General features: G+C 39.1%; 1 pseudogene; it reads right to left on the reverse strand.

The window, feature by feature from the left end:
- The window catches only part of LOC122722074, a 76,044-nt pseudogene extending 60,103 nt beyond the window's left edge, over positions 1-15,941 (reverse strand).
- Positions 15,942-16,163: the final 222 nt, after the last annotated feature.

Here is a 16,163-nt window from a genome sequence, read left to right on the forward strand (position 1 = left end):
AAAGACCAAAAGACCCACTCTTGCACAAGCCACACATGCCCCACTTTTTTTCCTTCACACATGTGCATGGATGGCACATCTTGAACCAAGGGCATTTTGGGCAGCCTCTTGAAACCCTAAGACAGCACCTTAGAACATATTTAAAGATCTCAAAGAGGCCATCCAAGGCAGATTGGGACAGCAACTCATCAACACACCATTTGGCCAAGGCTCTCCAAGGCTTTTCTCCACTTCGGTTCTTCATCTTCTTGCTTTCTTTTCTTTTATTTTCTGTTTTGGTTCAGCCATGAGTGGTTGAAACCTTTTATTCTAGTTGAAGATTGATTGAAACTAAGGTTGTTTTATGGATTGTGAGATCTGAACATAAACTATTTGTCTTTGATTAGTTCAATATTCATACAATTGTGTGCTTGAATCTAAGATTGCTTTATTGTTTTGATCAAATTGGCCACTTGATTCTTGATTGCAAGGTAATTGATTGTTAGTTGGGATAATTTTTAGTCCATAATTGCTGGAATTATTCTGACCTAAGAACACTTGGTGTAAAAACTAAGGAATTGTATGATCTAGCAACATCTCATGCCTTTGAGTAGCTAGGATTGGATCTATCTATTTCTTCATGCAATTGACAATTGTTTTGATGCCTAAGGCCCAAGGACGTTTCTTGGCAATTTGTTAATTAGTAATTGATTAGAGGACGTTCCCTAATTGAGATAATCATAAGGAGAGACATGGTGGTGAGAAGCATTTTCCATCCCCATAACTAATTTATTGAACCAATCAAGAGAACATGAGTTTCAATGATCAATTCAAACAACCAAAGTGGATCCATCTCTTCAACTAGACTTTTCTCATATTGAATTTCTCTTTTATTTTATTATTACTTGCTCTTTTAATTACTGTCCGTAGTTGTTAATCAAATCAAACCTCAAAACCCCCCTTTTTTTACTTTTGCTGCACTTTACTTTTGATTCGCTTTCAGTTACTTGCTTTCAGTTTCTCATTCAATTAATTCTCTTGGTCTTGTTGAGAAGAATACATAAGTTTACAATTCTATATGGATTCGATCCTTTACCACTATCTGCAGTTGTAAAATTGTTTATAACTGGAAAGGTTATTTTTGACCGGCTTCGACAACCGAGAGTCAAAAATTGGCGCCGTAGCCGGGGAATTATTCTAACTTGTTTATTTTTCTTTCATGACCAGATCTGAACATAAGGATACTCTACCTTACGATTCGGAAATTGAACGCACCATCAGGAGACTAGGAAAGCAAGCCACTGCGCTAGAACACCCAACTGAAGCCACACTTGCGCCTGAAGGAGCCTCTTGGACATACCACCATCTGAACACCACCGAAACACACCACCAAGCCGCACCAATGGCTGAACCTAATGCACAACATGCTGCCCAAAATGGACATGCTGTCCATGACCAAATAATTCAAGAAAATCCAGCCTTTAGAGCTCTAATGCCAAGAGAAAGGACCATGAGAGAATTGGCAACACCTGTAGGTGATCAAGCGCCACTTTGCATCACCTATCCACCTCTGACAGTTCCCTTTGAACTGAAAACAAGTTTGATTCATCTTCTCCCTAAATTTAAAGGTTTGCAAAATGAAAATCCACACAAGCATTTGAAAGAGTTTAATATTGTTTGTTCATCCATGAGACCTCAAGGTATTTCTGCAAGTCATATTAAGTTAAGAGCTTTTCCTTTTTCATTAGATGACTATGCTAAAGATTGGTTGTTTTATTTGCCACCTGAATCTATAACTTCTTGGAATGATATGGTCCAAACCTTTTTGAACAAATACTTCCCAACATCTAAGTCAATTGGCATACTAAGAGAAATCACTAGCACAAGACAGAAACTAACTGAGGATTTATATGATTATTGGGAAAGGTTTGAAAGACTGTGTACAGATTGTCCACAATATGATATGTCAGACAGGTCTCTCATACATTTCTTCTATGGGGGATTGCTCTCATCAGAAAGGAGATTCATAGATGTAGCTTATGGAGGATCCATTGCAGACAAGACACTTAGGGAGATGCGAGAGTTGATCTCCACACTTGCAGCCTCATCTAGGCAATATGGAGAAGAAAAGCAACTGCAAAGAGGAATCAATAAGGTAAGTTCACCTACTATTTCTGAACTGACATATGTTATGAAAGATTTTTCCATAGGACTGGTTCAACAGATTCAAACATCCCAGCCACCTAGGCCATGTGCTATTTGTGCATATGTAGGACATCCAACTGATCAATGTCCTACTCTTCAAGAAGACAACCAGCAAGTTAATGCCATTGGAGGATATAACAACCAGCCTAGACATGATCCATATTCCAACACTTACAACCCAGGTTGGAGAGACCACCCCAATCTCAGCTATGGAAGGGCTAACAACAATCAGAACTATCATAACTATCAAAGGAATCAAGCCCAACCAGCACCTCCAAATTCCATCCAGCACCTTGAAAAGATGATGGAAACAATGGTAAATGCCATGCAAGGCATGTGACAGGACATAGGACAACTGACTACATCCATGAGCATATCTGAATCCCAAGGTAAGCTCCCTTCTCAAACTGAAACTAATCCTAGATAAAATGTTAGTGCCATTACTTTGAGAAGCGGAAAGGAGCTTCAAGATGCCAGATATGAGGAAGAAAAGCAAGTTGCACAAGAGCCTGCACAACCTGAAGCCTCTCCTGCGCAAAGTGAAACACCTACGCAACCCCATCTCCATGAGCCAGCTAGCCGAGCTCCACCTGAAGCACCTCCTGCGCAGAAGACTGATCAAAAGGTAAGCTTTCACATTCCACCTCCTTTTCCAAAGAGATTTGAAAGAACATAAAAAGAAAAGGAAGAAAAGGAGATCCTTGACACCTTTCGAAAGGTCCAGATCAACATACCTCTACTAGATGCTGTTAAGCAGATTCCAAGGTACGCAAAATTTTTGAAAGAACTTTGCACCAATAGAAGAAAGCTTGCTGAGAGAGAAAAAGTAAGTGTAGGTGAAGTTGTTACTGCTGTGATTAAAAGAGAACTCCCTGCTAAATGCAAAGACAAAGGTATGTTTGCTATTTCTTGCAAAATTGGGAATGTTGGTATTAAGAAAGCTATGTGTGATCTTGGTGTATCCATCAATGTTATGCCTCTTTCCATCTATAATTCTCTTAATGCATGTGCACTGAAAGACACAAGAGTTGTGATTCAATTAGCTGATAGATCTGTGGTATATCCCATAGGTGTTCTAGAGGATGTGTTAGTTCAAGTAGATGAACTTGTCTTTCCTGCAGACTTTTATGTGATTGATACTAAGGAAGATAGTTGCAATACTAGTTCTGACATCCTTCTTGGACGTCCTTTCTTGAGTATTGCTAGGACTAAGATTGATGTACATGATGGTACTTTGACTATGGAGTTTGAAGGGGAAGTCATTAAATTTAATGTCTATGATGCTATGAAATATCCACATTTATGGTCTTGATATTGTTGACTATTTGAGCCAGGAAATTTTTGATAAAAATCAAGATGATATTCTTAACAGTGATTTCTGCAGAGATACTGATCAAGTACAGATTGAGAGCCCGAAAGAGCCAAAACTTAAGGAAACAGTCTGTAGCATCCAACAGGTAGTCTGCAGTCAAGCGCAGAATAAAGGATAGTTAGTCACACCACTTCAGGAAGGACCTGCGCAAACTGAAGCCATGATCTTTCGGCCGCCGAACTCCACTTCCTTTCGGCCGTCGAACTCTACTACCTTTCAGGCACCGAACTCTTCACCTCAGCTCCCATCGCAGACTGAAACCATCCTCAGTGCAGCTCTTCATCCTCCCTTTCAGCCCAGTCCTGTACAAAGGGAAGCTTCTGAATCTAGTTCTGCGCCACCTCCATTGCAGTCAATCCACGAGCAACACCTTTCAGAATTTGAAGAATGTAAGAATGGCCTTCTTGAACAAATCTTCCTTGCCCTATCTGATGAACCATGGTACACAGACATGGTGAACTACTTGGCTACAGGTAATTTATTTTCTGACATGTCAAAGCACACCAAGGATAAGATAAAGAAAGATGCCAAATACTATGTTTGGGATGAGCCATATCTATGGAAACATTGTGCTGATCAAATGATAAGGATATGTATTCCTGACCAAGAAATATCTTCTGTGCTTACTTTTTATCATTCATATAGTTGTGGTGGACACTTTGGTCCAACAAAGACTGCTCATAAGATACTTGAAAGTGGCCTATTCTGACCCACTATTTTTCGAAATGCTTTTCTGTCTTGCAGATCATGTGCTAGGTGCCAACAAATAGGAAATTTGAGCAAAAGAAATCAAATGCCACAGAACCCCATCATGGTCTGTGAACTATTTGACGTGTGGGGCATAGACTTCATGGGCCCATTCCCACCATCCTTTGAATACACTTACATCATCCTTGCAGTGCATTATGTGTCCAAGTGGGTGGAAGCTAGAGCAACTAAGACTGATGATGCCAAGGCAGTAGTAGACTTTGTGAAGACCGATATCTTTGCCAGACATGGAGTACCAAAGGCAATCATCAGTGACAGAAGGACACATATTTTCAATAAGGCAGTAGAAAGCCTTCTCAGAAAGCACAATGTGATTCATAGAACATCCACAGCATACCACCCTCAGACAAATGGGCAAGCTGAAGTGTCCAATAGAGAAATCAAGGCCATCCTTGAAAAGACAGTATCTCCCAATCGGAAGGACTAGAGTACACGTTTGGAAGATGCTCTATGGGCCTACAAGACATCTTACAAGACCCCCATGGGTATATCCCTTTACAGATTGGTCTATGGGAAAGCTTGTCACCTTCCAGTTGAGCTTGAACACAAGGCCTATTGGGCTGTAAAGAATTGCAACATGGACCTCAAAGAAGTTGGACAACATCGCAAGTTGCAACTGCAAGAGCTAGAAGAAATAAGACGAGATGCTTATGAGACTTCTTGGAACTACAAAGCAAAAACCAAAGCCTCCCATGACAGTCAGCTTTCAAGAAAACAATTTGAGGTTGGTGATAAAGTCTTACTCTTTGACTCTCGTTTGAAATTATTTCCAGGAAAGCTACGGTCTAGGTGGATTGGACACTTCATTGTAGAACATGCTTACCCACATGGAGCTGTAGACATTCGCAGTATAGAGATAGGAAAAATCTTCAAGGTGAATGGCCATCGTCTAAAACCTTTCTATGAAGGATTTGCAGTGCAAGTAGTGGAAGAAATTCCACTACATCAACCATCTCATTCAGCCTAAGTGATCGCACCATGCACACCACACCCCAAGGGAGTACTCAGTTTCCTTTGTTCTTTTATGTTTCTTATACATTGAGGACAATGCATGATTTAGGTGTGGGGGTGCATATTTCTTCTCTTCTCCTTCTCTTCTTCCTCTTCTTTTCTTCTTCTTTTCCTCTCAGCCTGCGAAATTGTTTTCATTTTTTCCTTTCAGAATTTGTGATTTTTGCTTATTCAGTTTTGCTTTCAGTTTTCCTTTAAATTGTTTTCATTTATGCTTTCAATAACACACACACAACCACAACCTTCTTCTTCTTCATTTTGTTTTGCTCTACTCAAACTCATGAACTATGTTGGATGACTTTTTCTTTCCATGACCCCATTAATGTCATGACTCTTTAAACTTATGTTGAATCAATTGCAGTGAGTTATATTCATGTTTGAGAATTGCCTTTTGAATTGAATCTTTGAGTTTGCCATGGTGAAAAATATATTGATGACACTCATTAGAGAGAATAAATTGAAATTGTGTGAATGAACTTAACATGACTTGCTTTAGTAATTGGTGTTAATTTGCCCAAATCATTGAGAGAAAGAAAATTCAGCAAAGGCAAAGACCTCATAAGCTCAAATTCAAAAACTGTTCCAATGGTCAAAAGACTATGAACAGAGCTAGTAACCACTTGGACAGGTGACCAACTGAGTAACTGGGGGTGGGTATCACAAATATGTACCTTCGCGTCAAAAGGTTGGTGACTTTTTCAAGCAAAATTAAAGTGCAAAAAGCTGAATAAAGTACTTCAAGGTAAGGGCAAGTCACTCTGAAAGCTAAAAAGAGTATGATCTGAACAAATAATATGTGCATGTATGATCTCTCTCTTTAGTAAAACGAATCCTAGCCGTGGTAAGTAAAGGGAAACAAGGAAAGAAGCTGAGTAATCTTCATGCCTATATTCTTCACTGTAATGATTCAAAATAGGTGTCTTGAGAAAGAGCTTAAGTGGAAATAAGGATCAAGTAGCAAAGAAAGCTTATTTGACTATGTTTATTTGCTTGAGGACAAGCAAAAGGCTAGGTGTGGGGGTAATTGATAGAGCATATTTTAGTCCTTTTTATCTTGATATTATTGATGATTATTTACATGATTTCTGCTTAATTTAGTGCTCTTGGCATTGTTTTGCAGAAAATGGTGTAAAATGATATTTTGGAGAAAATCCCCCTAAAACTGCCTTAAATGGAGCAAAGGAGAGCAAGCCTGCCAAGTTGAAATCAAGTCAAGCAAAATAAGGAAAGTTCTAAATAAGGAAAGTGGCAAATATGGAAAAAACATTCAGCCAAGTCAATTTGAAATTCAAATTTCAAATCTCCAAGTAGCCTTTTCCTTATTCAAGAAGCCAAATCGGAAGTTGCCATATGTGAAGAGCCAAATAAGGAAAATATTTTGAAATTCAAATCTTCAAGATTCATATTCAAATTTTGAATTTCAAAATCCAGCTTATTAAGGAAGCTAAATCCAAAGATCACATGCTTGTCACCACATGCCTTGCACATTCAAAATTCAAATTGCAAAGGGGCTCCACCTTCTTTATTAGTGCATGGGCGGCAAGGAGAGTGTGAAGGCAAGTCTTCGGCACCTTGGGCAGCATCTTAAAGATATTTGGGCAGCAAACAAAGACCAAAAGACCCACTCTTGCACAAGCCACACATGCCCCACGTTTTTTCCTTAACACATGTGCATGGATGGCACATCTTGGACCAAGGGCATTTTGGGCAGCCTTTAAAAACGTGGGCAGCCATTTAAAACCCTAAGACAGCACCTTAGAACATATTTAAAGACCTCAAAGAGGCCATCCAAGGCAGATTAGGACAGCAACTCATCAACACACCATTTGGCCAAGGCTCTCCAAGGCTTCTCCACTTCGGTTCTTCATCTTCTTGCTTTCTTTTCTTTTATTTTCTGTTTTGGTTCAGCCATGAGTGGCTGAAACCTTTTATTCTAGTTGAAGATTGGTTGAAACTAAGGTTGTTTTATGGATTGTGAGATCTGAACATAAACTATTTGTCTTTGATTAGTTCAATATTCATACAATTGTGTGCTTGAATCTAAGATTGCTTTGTTGTTTTTGATCAAATTGGCCACTTGATTCTTGATTGCAAGGTAATTGATTATTAGTTGGGATAATTTTTAGTCCGTAATTGCTGGAATTATTCTGACCTAAGAACACTTGGTGTAAAAACTAAGGAATTGTATGATCTAGCAACATCTCATGCCTTTGAGTAGTTAGGATTGGATCTCTCTATTTCTTCATGCAATTGACAATTGTTTTGATGCCTAAGGCCCAAGGACGTTCTTCGCAATTTGTTAATTAGTAATTGATTAGAAGACGTTCCCTAATTAATTTAATCATAAGGAGAGACATGGTGGTGAGAAGCGTTTTCCATCCCCATAACTAATCTATTGAACCAATCAAGAGAAGGTGAGTTTCAATGATCAATCCAAACAATTAAAGTGGATCCATCTCTTCAACTAGACTTTTTTCATATTGAATTTCTCTTTTATTTTATTATTACTTGCTCTTTTAATTGCTGTCCGTAGTTGTTAATCAAATCAAACCTCAAAACCCCCTTTTTTTTACTTTTACTGGACTTTACTTTTGATTCGCTTTCAGTTACTTGCTTTTAGTTTCTCATTCAATTAATTCTCTTGATCTTGTTGAGAAGAATAGATAAGTTTACAATTCTCTGTGGATTCGATCCTTTACCACTATCTGCTGTTGTAAAATTGTTGATAACCGAAAATGTTATTTTTGACCAGCCATGCATTGATAAATTCAAATTATATTTTTGATTGATAAATTCAAATGATATTGATCACACTATCAATTCATTTGAGCACGGCCATGCATTTCTCAGCCTCACTTATCGAGGGGCCCAGAAGATATCTCTCTCATAGAGAGGGACAAATCCTATATTGATTGTTCATTATCCTCTACATAATTTCTATCATGCTCAATCATAACCTTTATGATTGTCCGATTAAAGATAACATTTGGTTATGTCAAAACATAATAGTCCTTATGTTGGAAACTATGACAATCTCAAGTCAAAGAATTAAGATATAACTACTTTGAGATTCACTTATGACAATGACCCATGTAGTGATCTCAATGCGGGTCCATCCAATACTTTGCTCTCTAACAAGTATTTATGATTATTAAATTATATCAACATATACATAATCATCTCATGATTATTAATCAATAATCATACCAGTTATATTTTATTATTATCAACATAATAATAAGTAACCAGGGATGATAATCATTATTATGTAACATGCAAACAAATAATAATGACAAAAACATCTTTTATTAATAACCAAAACGACATACAAAAAGGTCCAAGATAATGGCCTAGGGCATATACACTAACAATCTCCCACTTGCACTAGGCCTAATCATATAATTGTCTAATACCCATAGACCTGGTGTGCTGATCATGCTTGACCTGTGGAAGAGGCTTGGTCAGTGGATTTGCAATGTTGTCATTTGTGTCTACTTTGCATATTTTGATATCTCCTCTATCAATGATCTCTCAAATAAGGTGATATCACCTGAGTATATGTTTAGATCTCTGGTGAGATCTGGGCTCCTTTGCTTGTGCTATGGCACCGTTATTATCACAATAAAGGTCCATAGGTTTTGCAATGCTGGGAACCATTCCCAACTCTGAGTTGAATTCCTTCAACCAGACTGCCTTTTTAGCTGCATCTAATATTGCTATATACTCAGCTTCTATTGTAGAATCTGCTATAGTGCTCTGCTTGGAACTTTTCCAACTAACAACTCCATCATTTAAAGTGAATACGAATCCTGACTGCGATCTGAAGTCATCTATGTCGATTTGGAAACTAGCATATGTGTAACCACTTACAACTAGCTCGTTTTACAATCCTCCATAAACTAGGAATGCATCCTTAGTCCTTCTAAGGTACTTTAAGATATTCTTAACAGCTGTCTAGTGACTTTCACAGGGATCTGCTTGATATCTGCTTGTTGTGCTCAAGGCATATGAGACGTTTGGTCTAGTACATAACATGGCATACATGATAGATCCAATAGCAGAAGCATAAGGGATCTTATTCATCCGTTATCGCTCATCAGATGTCATAGGACATTGATTCTTGCTGAGATGAATACCGTGAGACATGGGCAAGAATCCTCTTTTGGAGTCTTGCATGCTGAACCTTTTGAGCACTTTGTTAATATAAGTACTTTGACTCAGACCGATTATCCTCTTGGATCTATCCCTATAGATCTTAATACCAAGGATATATGCGGCCTCACCTAAGTCCTTCATTGAAAAATAATTTCCTAACCAAGTCTTAACCTTTTGCAAGGTAGGGATATCATTTCCAATGAGTAATATGTCATCCATATATAGGACTAGAAACACAACTGCAATCCCACTAACCATCTTGTAAACACAAGGTTCATCTTCATTTTTTATGAATCCAAAGTCCCTGACTGTTTCATCAAAACGAAGATTCTAGCTTCGAGAAGCTTGCTTCAATCCATAAATGGATCTCTGAAGCTTGCAAATCTTTCCAGAATTCTCAAGGATTACAAAACCCTTAGGTTGTGTCATGTACACATCCTCGAGCAAAAGTTCACGATTGTCAGTCATGAGAAATCCATATCTCTTAGGCTGATGACGTGTCCTATCAGATCTGCATGGGACTTGTGTCACCCTTTCAGTTTCCATAACTATTCGTGGTTCTGGAAGTGGTTCTACCAATGGTTCAATGCTCTCTTGGGGTTCTTAAGTTTCCTCAAGTCGCACTGTACTCCCACTGAATCTCTGAGAGATAAATTCCTTTTCCAAAAAGGTATCATTTCGAGCAACAAACACTTTGTTCTCTGAGAGAATATAGAAACAGTATCCTTTGGTTTCCTTAGGATACCCCACAAAAATAATCATCAATAATATCAAGATAAAATGGACTAAAATATGTTCTATCAAATACCCCCACACCTAGCCTTTTGCTTGTCCTCAAGCAAATAAACATAGTCAAATAAGCTTTCTTTGCTACTTGATCCTTATTTCCACTTAAACTCTTACTCTAGACACCTATTTTGAATCATTGCAGTGAAGAATATATGCATGAAGATTACTCACCTTCTTTCCTTGTTTCCCTTTACTTACCATGGCTAGGATTTGTTTTACTTAAGAGAGAGATCATACATGCACATATTATTTGTTCAAATAAGAGTATTTTTAGCTTTCAGATTGACTTGCCCTTACCTTGAAGTACTTTATTCAGTCTTTTGCACTTAGCTCTTGCTTGAAAAAGTCACCAACCTTTTGACATGAAGGTACATATTGGTAATACCCACCCCCAGTTACTCAGTTGGTCACTTGTCCAAGTGGCTACTAGCTCTGTTCATAGTCTTTCAACTATTGGAACTAGTAGGTGAACTAGTAGGTGAAAGCAAAAATCGCATGAACTGAAACAAGTAAAAATCGCAAATGTGGAAGAGAAAATGAAAAAAAAAATTTCGCAGACTGAAAGGAAAAGAAGAAGAAGAAGAGAAGAAGAAGAAGATAAAATAAGAAGAGAAAGGGATATGCACCCCCACACCTAAATCATGCATTGTCCTCAATGTATAAGAAACATAAAAGAACAAAGGAAACTGAGTACTCCCCTGGGGTGTGGTGTGCGTGGCATGATCACTTAGGCTGAATGAGTGACAAACAGATGTTCGTCTGGAAATTCTTCCTTGACTAGACAAGGTGTATAGCTAGATGGAAGCCGGCTAAGGTGGTCGGCTATAAGATTTTCTTTCCTTTTCTTGTCTCTTATCTCCATATCAAATTCTTGTAACAACAGAATCTACCGAATGACTTTGGTTCCCAAGAGATATGGTCTAAATTTCTCTAAAGCAAATACAACAGCTAAGAGCTCCTTTTCTGTTGTTGTGTAGTTGCTTTGTGTAGCATCCAATGTGCGAGAGGCATAGTGAATGACGTGCGGTGAGTTTCCCACACGTTGCCCCAAGACTGCTCCTACAACATGGTTGCTTGCATCACACATGATTTCAAAAGGCAGGTTCCAGTCAGGTGCCTGAATAATTGGAGCAGTCACAAGCAATTCTTTAATCAGATCAAATGCCTTTTTGCAATATGCATCAAAATCAAATGTTACATCCTGTTGGAGCAATTTACATAATTGCAATGTAATTTTAGAGAAATCTTTGATGAATCTTCTATAGAACCCTGCATGGCCAAGGAATGATCGAATTTCTTTAACATTTGTAGGGTAAGGTAGATTTTTAATTGTGTCTACCTTAGCCTTGTCTACCTCAATTCCTTTAGCTGAAACAACATGTCCTAAAACCATACCTTGATTAACCATAAAATGACATTTTTCATAATTCAGTACAAGGTTAGACTCAAGGCATCTCTGTAGGATCTTTTCCAAGTTGGCAAGGCATTCTTCAAAGGAGTTGCCATGCACTGTGAAATCATCCATGAACACTTCAACTGTCTTACCCACATAGTTAGAGAATATGCTCATCATGCATCGCTGAAAGGTGGCATGTGCATTGCATAGTCCAAATGGCATTCTTCTAAAGGTAAAAGTGCCAAAAGGACAAGTGAAGGTGGTCTTCTCTTGGTCCTCTGGGGCAACTGAAATCTGATAAAAACCTAAATAACCATCAAGACAACAGTAATGGGACTTACCTGCAAGCCTTTCTAGCATCTGATCAATGAAAGGTAGTGGAAACTGGTCTTTCCTTGTTTCTAGCATCAGATCTCACAATCCATAAAACAACCTTAGTTTCAACCAATCTTCAACTAGAATAAAAGGTTTCAGCCACTCATGGCTGAAACAAAACCAAAAATAAAAGAAAAGAAGAAGAAGATGAAGAGAAGATGGAGCCGGATGAGAGGTTTGCGCAGATGGTGTTGCAAAAACGTGGTTGGAGGATCGGCTGGCCTTTAAGGATTCTTTAAATAGGTTTTAGATGCTGACCTTGCTGCCCTAGAGGTATTTGCTGTCCAAGTTGAGTCAAAAAAGGAAAGATTCGCGTTCCAAAATTATTTAAAAGGAAAGAGGCGTACGCTTGCTCTTTAGATGGAGAGTGGCACACGGAATGGCTTCAAAAGGTAAGAGTGTGCTGTCCAAGATTTTACTTGCTGCCCAAGTGTCTTCAAGATGCTGCCCAAGAGGTACTTGCTGCCTAAGTTGTGTCCGAAAAGGAAAGAATCGCATTGAATGGACTGTAGAGGTAAGGTGGCGCGCGGATGCTCTTCAGAGAGAAGGTGGTCGCGCGGCATGCATGTGCAGAAGGGAAAGTGAATCTATCCAGTCTTTCCTTTATGCTAAACGCAGAAGAGGCAAGTGCGTCTTCATGAAATCTTGCTGCCTAAAAAATCGCATGAACTGAAATAAAAGAAATCGCATTAACTGAAACAAAAGAATCGCATGAACTGAAACAAAAGAAAAAGCATAGAACTGAAACAAAAGAATCGCATGAATTGAAACAAAAAAGCATAGAACTGAAGAGGCAACTGAAAGCAAAAAAATCACATGAACTGAAACAAAAGAAAGCAAAAATCGCAAATCTGAAAGGAAAAAGAAAAAATTTCGTAGAACTGAAAGGAAAAATTGCGAGACTGAAAGGAGAAGAAGAAGAAAAGAAGAAGAAGAAAAGAAGGAGAAGAAGAGAGGTATGCACCTCCACACCTAAATCATGCATTGTCCTCAATGTATAAGAATCATAAAAGAACAAAGAAAACTGAGTACTTCCCTGGGATATGGTGTGCATGGTGTGATCACTAGGCAGATTGAGATGGATGATGTAGTGGAATTTCTTCCACCACTTGTACTGCGAATCCTTCAAAGTATGGCTTCAGACGATGCCCATTCACCTTGAAGATTTTTCCAGTCTCTATGCTTCGGATGTCTACAGCTCCATGGGGATAAGCATGCTCTACAATGAATGGTCCAATCCACCTAGACCGTAGCTTTCCTGAGAACAATTTTAAACAAGAGTCAAAGAGTAAGACTTTATCACCAACCTCAAATTGTTTTCTTGAAATCTGACTGTCATGGAAGGCTTTGGTTTTTACTTTGTAGTTTCAGGAGGTCTCATATGCATCTCATCTTATTTCCTTTAGCTCTTGCAGTTGCAACTTGCGATGGTGTCCATCTTCCTTAAGGTCCATGTTGCAATTCTTTACAACCCAATATGCCTTGTGTTCAAGTTCAACTGGAAGATGGCAAGCTTTTCCATAGACCAATCTGTAAGGGGACATACCTATGGGAGTCTTGTAGGCTATTATGTATGCCCATAAGGCATCTTCTAGACGTGCACTCCAGTCCTTTCGGTTGGGGGACACTGTCTTTTCTAGGATGGCCTTGATTTCTCTGTTGGACCTTCAGCTTGTCCATTTGTCTATGGGTGGTAGGCTGTGGATGTTCTATGGATCACATTATGCTTTTTGAGAAGGCTTTCCACTACCTTGTTGCAAAAATGGGTCCCTCTATCACTGATGATTGCCTTTGGTACTCCATGTCTGGCAAAGATGTTGGTCTTCACAAAGTCTACTACTGCTTTTGCATCATCAGTCTTTGTTGCTCTAGCTTCCACCCATTTGGATACATAATCCACTGCAAGGATGATGTAGGTATATCCAAAGGATGGTTGGAATGGGCCGATGAAGTCTATGCCCACACATCAAATATCTCACAGACCATGATGGGATTCTGTGGCATTTGATTTCTGTTGCTCAGATTTCCAGTCTGTTGACACCTAGCACATGATCTGCAAAACATAAAAAGCATCTCGAAAAATAGTGGGCCAAAATAGGCCACTTTCAAGTATTTTATGTGCAGTCTTTCTTGGACCAAAGTGTCCACCACAACTATATGAATGACAAAAAGTGAGAACTGAAACTATTTCTTGGTCTGGGATACATCTCCTTATCATTTGGTCAGCACAATGTTTCCACAAATACGGCTCATCCCAAACATAGTATTTGGCATCTTTCTTTATCTTATCTTTGGTGTGCTTTGGCATATCAGAAGGCAAGTTACCTGTGGCTAGGTAGTTTACCATGTCTGCGTACCATGGCTTATCAGATTGGGCATGGAAGATCTGTTCAAAGAAGCCATTCTCACATTCTTCATATTCTGAAAGGTGTTGCAAGGGTGTCTGTGTGGACTGTCTGGCAGAACTAGTTTCAGGAACATCCTTTTGCGCAGGACTTGACTGAAAGGGAGGACCGGTCTGCATTGGAAGCTGAAAGGACGCGCTTGAGAGGCTTTCAGGTGCCTCTTTCTGCGCAGGAATGGTTTGCACACCATTCTGGAGTGGTGCAACTGGTTTTTGTACTTTCTGTAGTTGTCTGCAGTTCACCTGCTGTATGCTGCAGACTGTTTCCTTCAGTTTTGGCTCTTTCTGGCTCTCTATCTGTACCTAGTCAGTATCCCTGCAAAATTCATTGTTCAGAATATCATCTTAATTTTTATCAAAAATCTCCTGGCTCAAGCAGTCAACAATATCAAGACCATAAATAGGGGACATATCATATGGATATTTCATAGCATCATAGACATTAAATTTAATGACTTCCCCTTCAAACTCCATAGTCAATGTACCATCATGCACATCAATCTTAGTCCTAGCAGTACTCAAGAAAGGACGTCCAAGAAGGATGTCAGAACTAGCATTGCAACTGTCCTCCTTAGTATCAATCACATAAAAATCTACAGGAAAGAGAAGTTCATCTACTTGAACTAACACATCTTCTAGAACACCTATGGGATATACCACAAATCTATCAGCTAATTGAATCACAACTCTTGTGTCTTTCAGTGCACATGCATTCAAAGAATTATAGATGAAGAGAGGCATAACATTTATGAATGCACCAAGATCACACATGGCTTTCTTAATTCCAACATTCCCAATCTTTCAAGAAATAGCAAACATACCTTTATCTTTGCATTTAGTATGGAGCTCTCTTTTAATTATAGCAGTAACTACTTCACCTACACTTACTTTCTCTCTCTCAGCAAGCTTTCTTCTATTGGTGCAAAGCTCTTTCAGAAATTTTGCGTACCTGGGAATCTGCTTAACAGCATCTAGCAGAGGTATGTTGATTTCCACTTTTCTGAAAGTCTCCAAGATCTCCTTTTCTTCTTTTTCTTTCTGAGTTCTTTCAAATATTTTTGGAAAAGGAGGTGGGATCTGAAAATGTACCTGGTGATCAGCTTTCTGCGCAGGAGGTGTTTCAGATGGAGCTCGGCTAACCAGCTCATGCAAGTGGTGCGCGGTCTCAAATTGCGCAGGGGTGGTCTCAGATTGTGCAGGCTCTTGTGCAACTTGCTTCTCTTCCTCATATCTCACATCTTGAAGCTCCTTTCCACTTCTCAAGGTAATGGCACTAACATTCTGTCTAGGATTAGTTTCAGTTTGAGAATGGAGCTTACCTTGGGATTCCAGTTAGCTTATGGAGGTGGCCATTTGTCCCACTTGCTGTTGGAGGCTTTGCAAAGTCTTAACTACCTCATCAAGAGTATTATTGGAACTTGGAGGTGCTGGTTGAGCTTCATTTCTTTGGTAGCTCTGATAGTTCTGGTTGTTGTTGGCCCTTCCATAGCTGAAATTGGGGTGGTCTCTCCAACCTGGATTATAAGTGTTAGAAAATGGATCATGTCTTACCTGGTTGTTGTATCCTCCAATGGCATTCACTTGCTGGTTATCCTCTTGCAGTGTAGGACATTGATCAGTTGGGTGTCCTACATATGCACAGATCCCACATGGCCTAGTTGGCTGGGCTTGTTGAGGTTGGCCTATGAAGAAATTTGTCATGGCAGAGG

This window comes from Manihot esculenta, chromosome 16, assembly GCF_001659605.2.
Source record: "Manihot esculenta cultivar AM560-2 chromosome 16, M.esculenta_v8, whole genome shotgun sequence".
In the NCBI taxonomy this organism is placed as follows: Eukaryota; Viridiplantae; Streptophyta; class Magnoliopsida; order Malpighiales; family Euphorbiaceae; genus Manihot; species Manihot esculenta.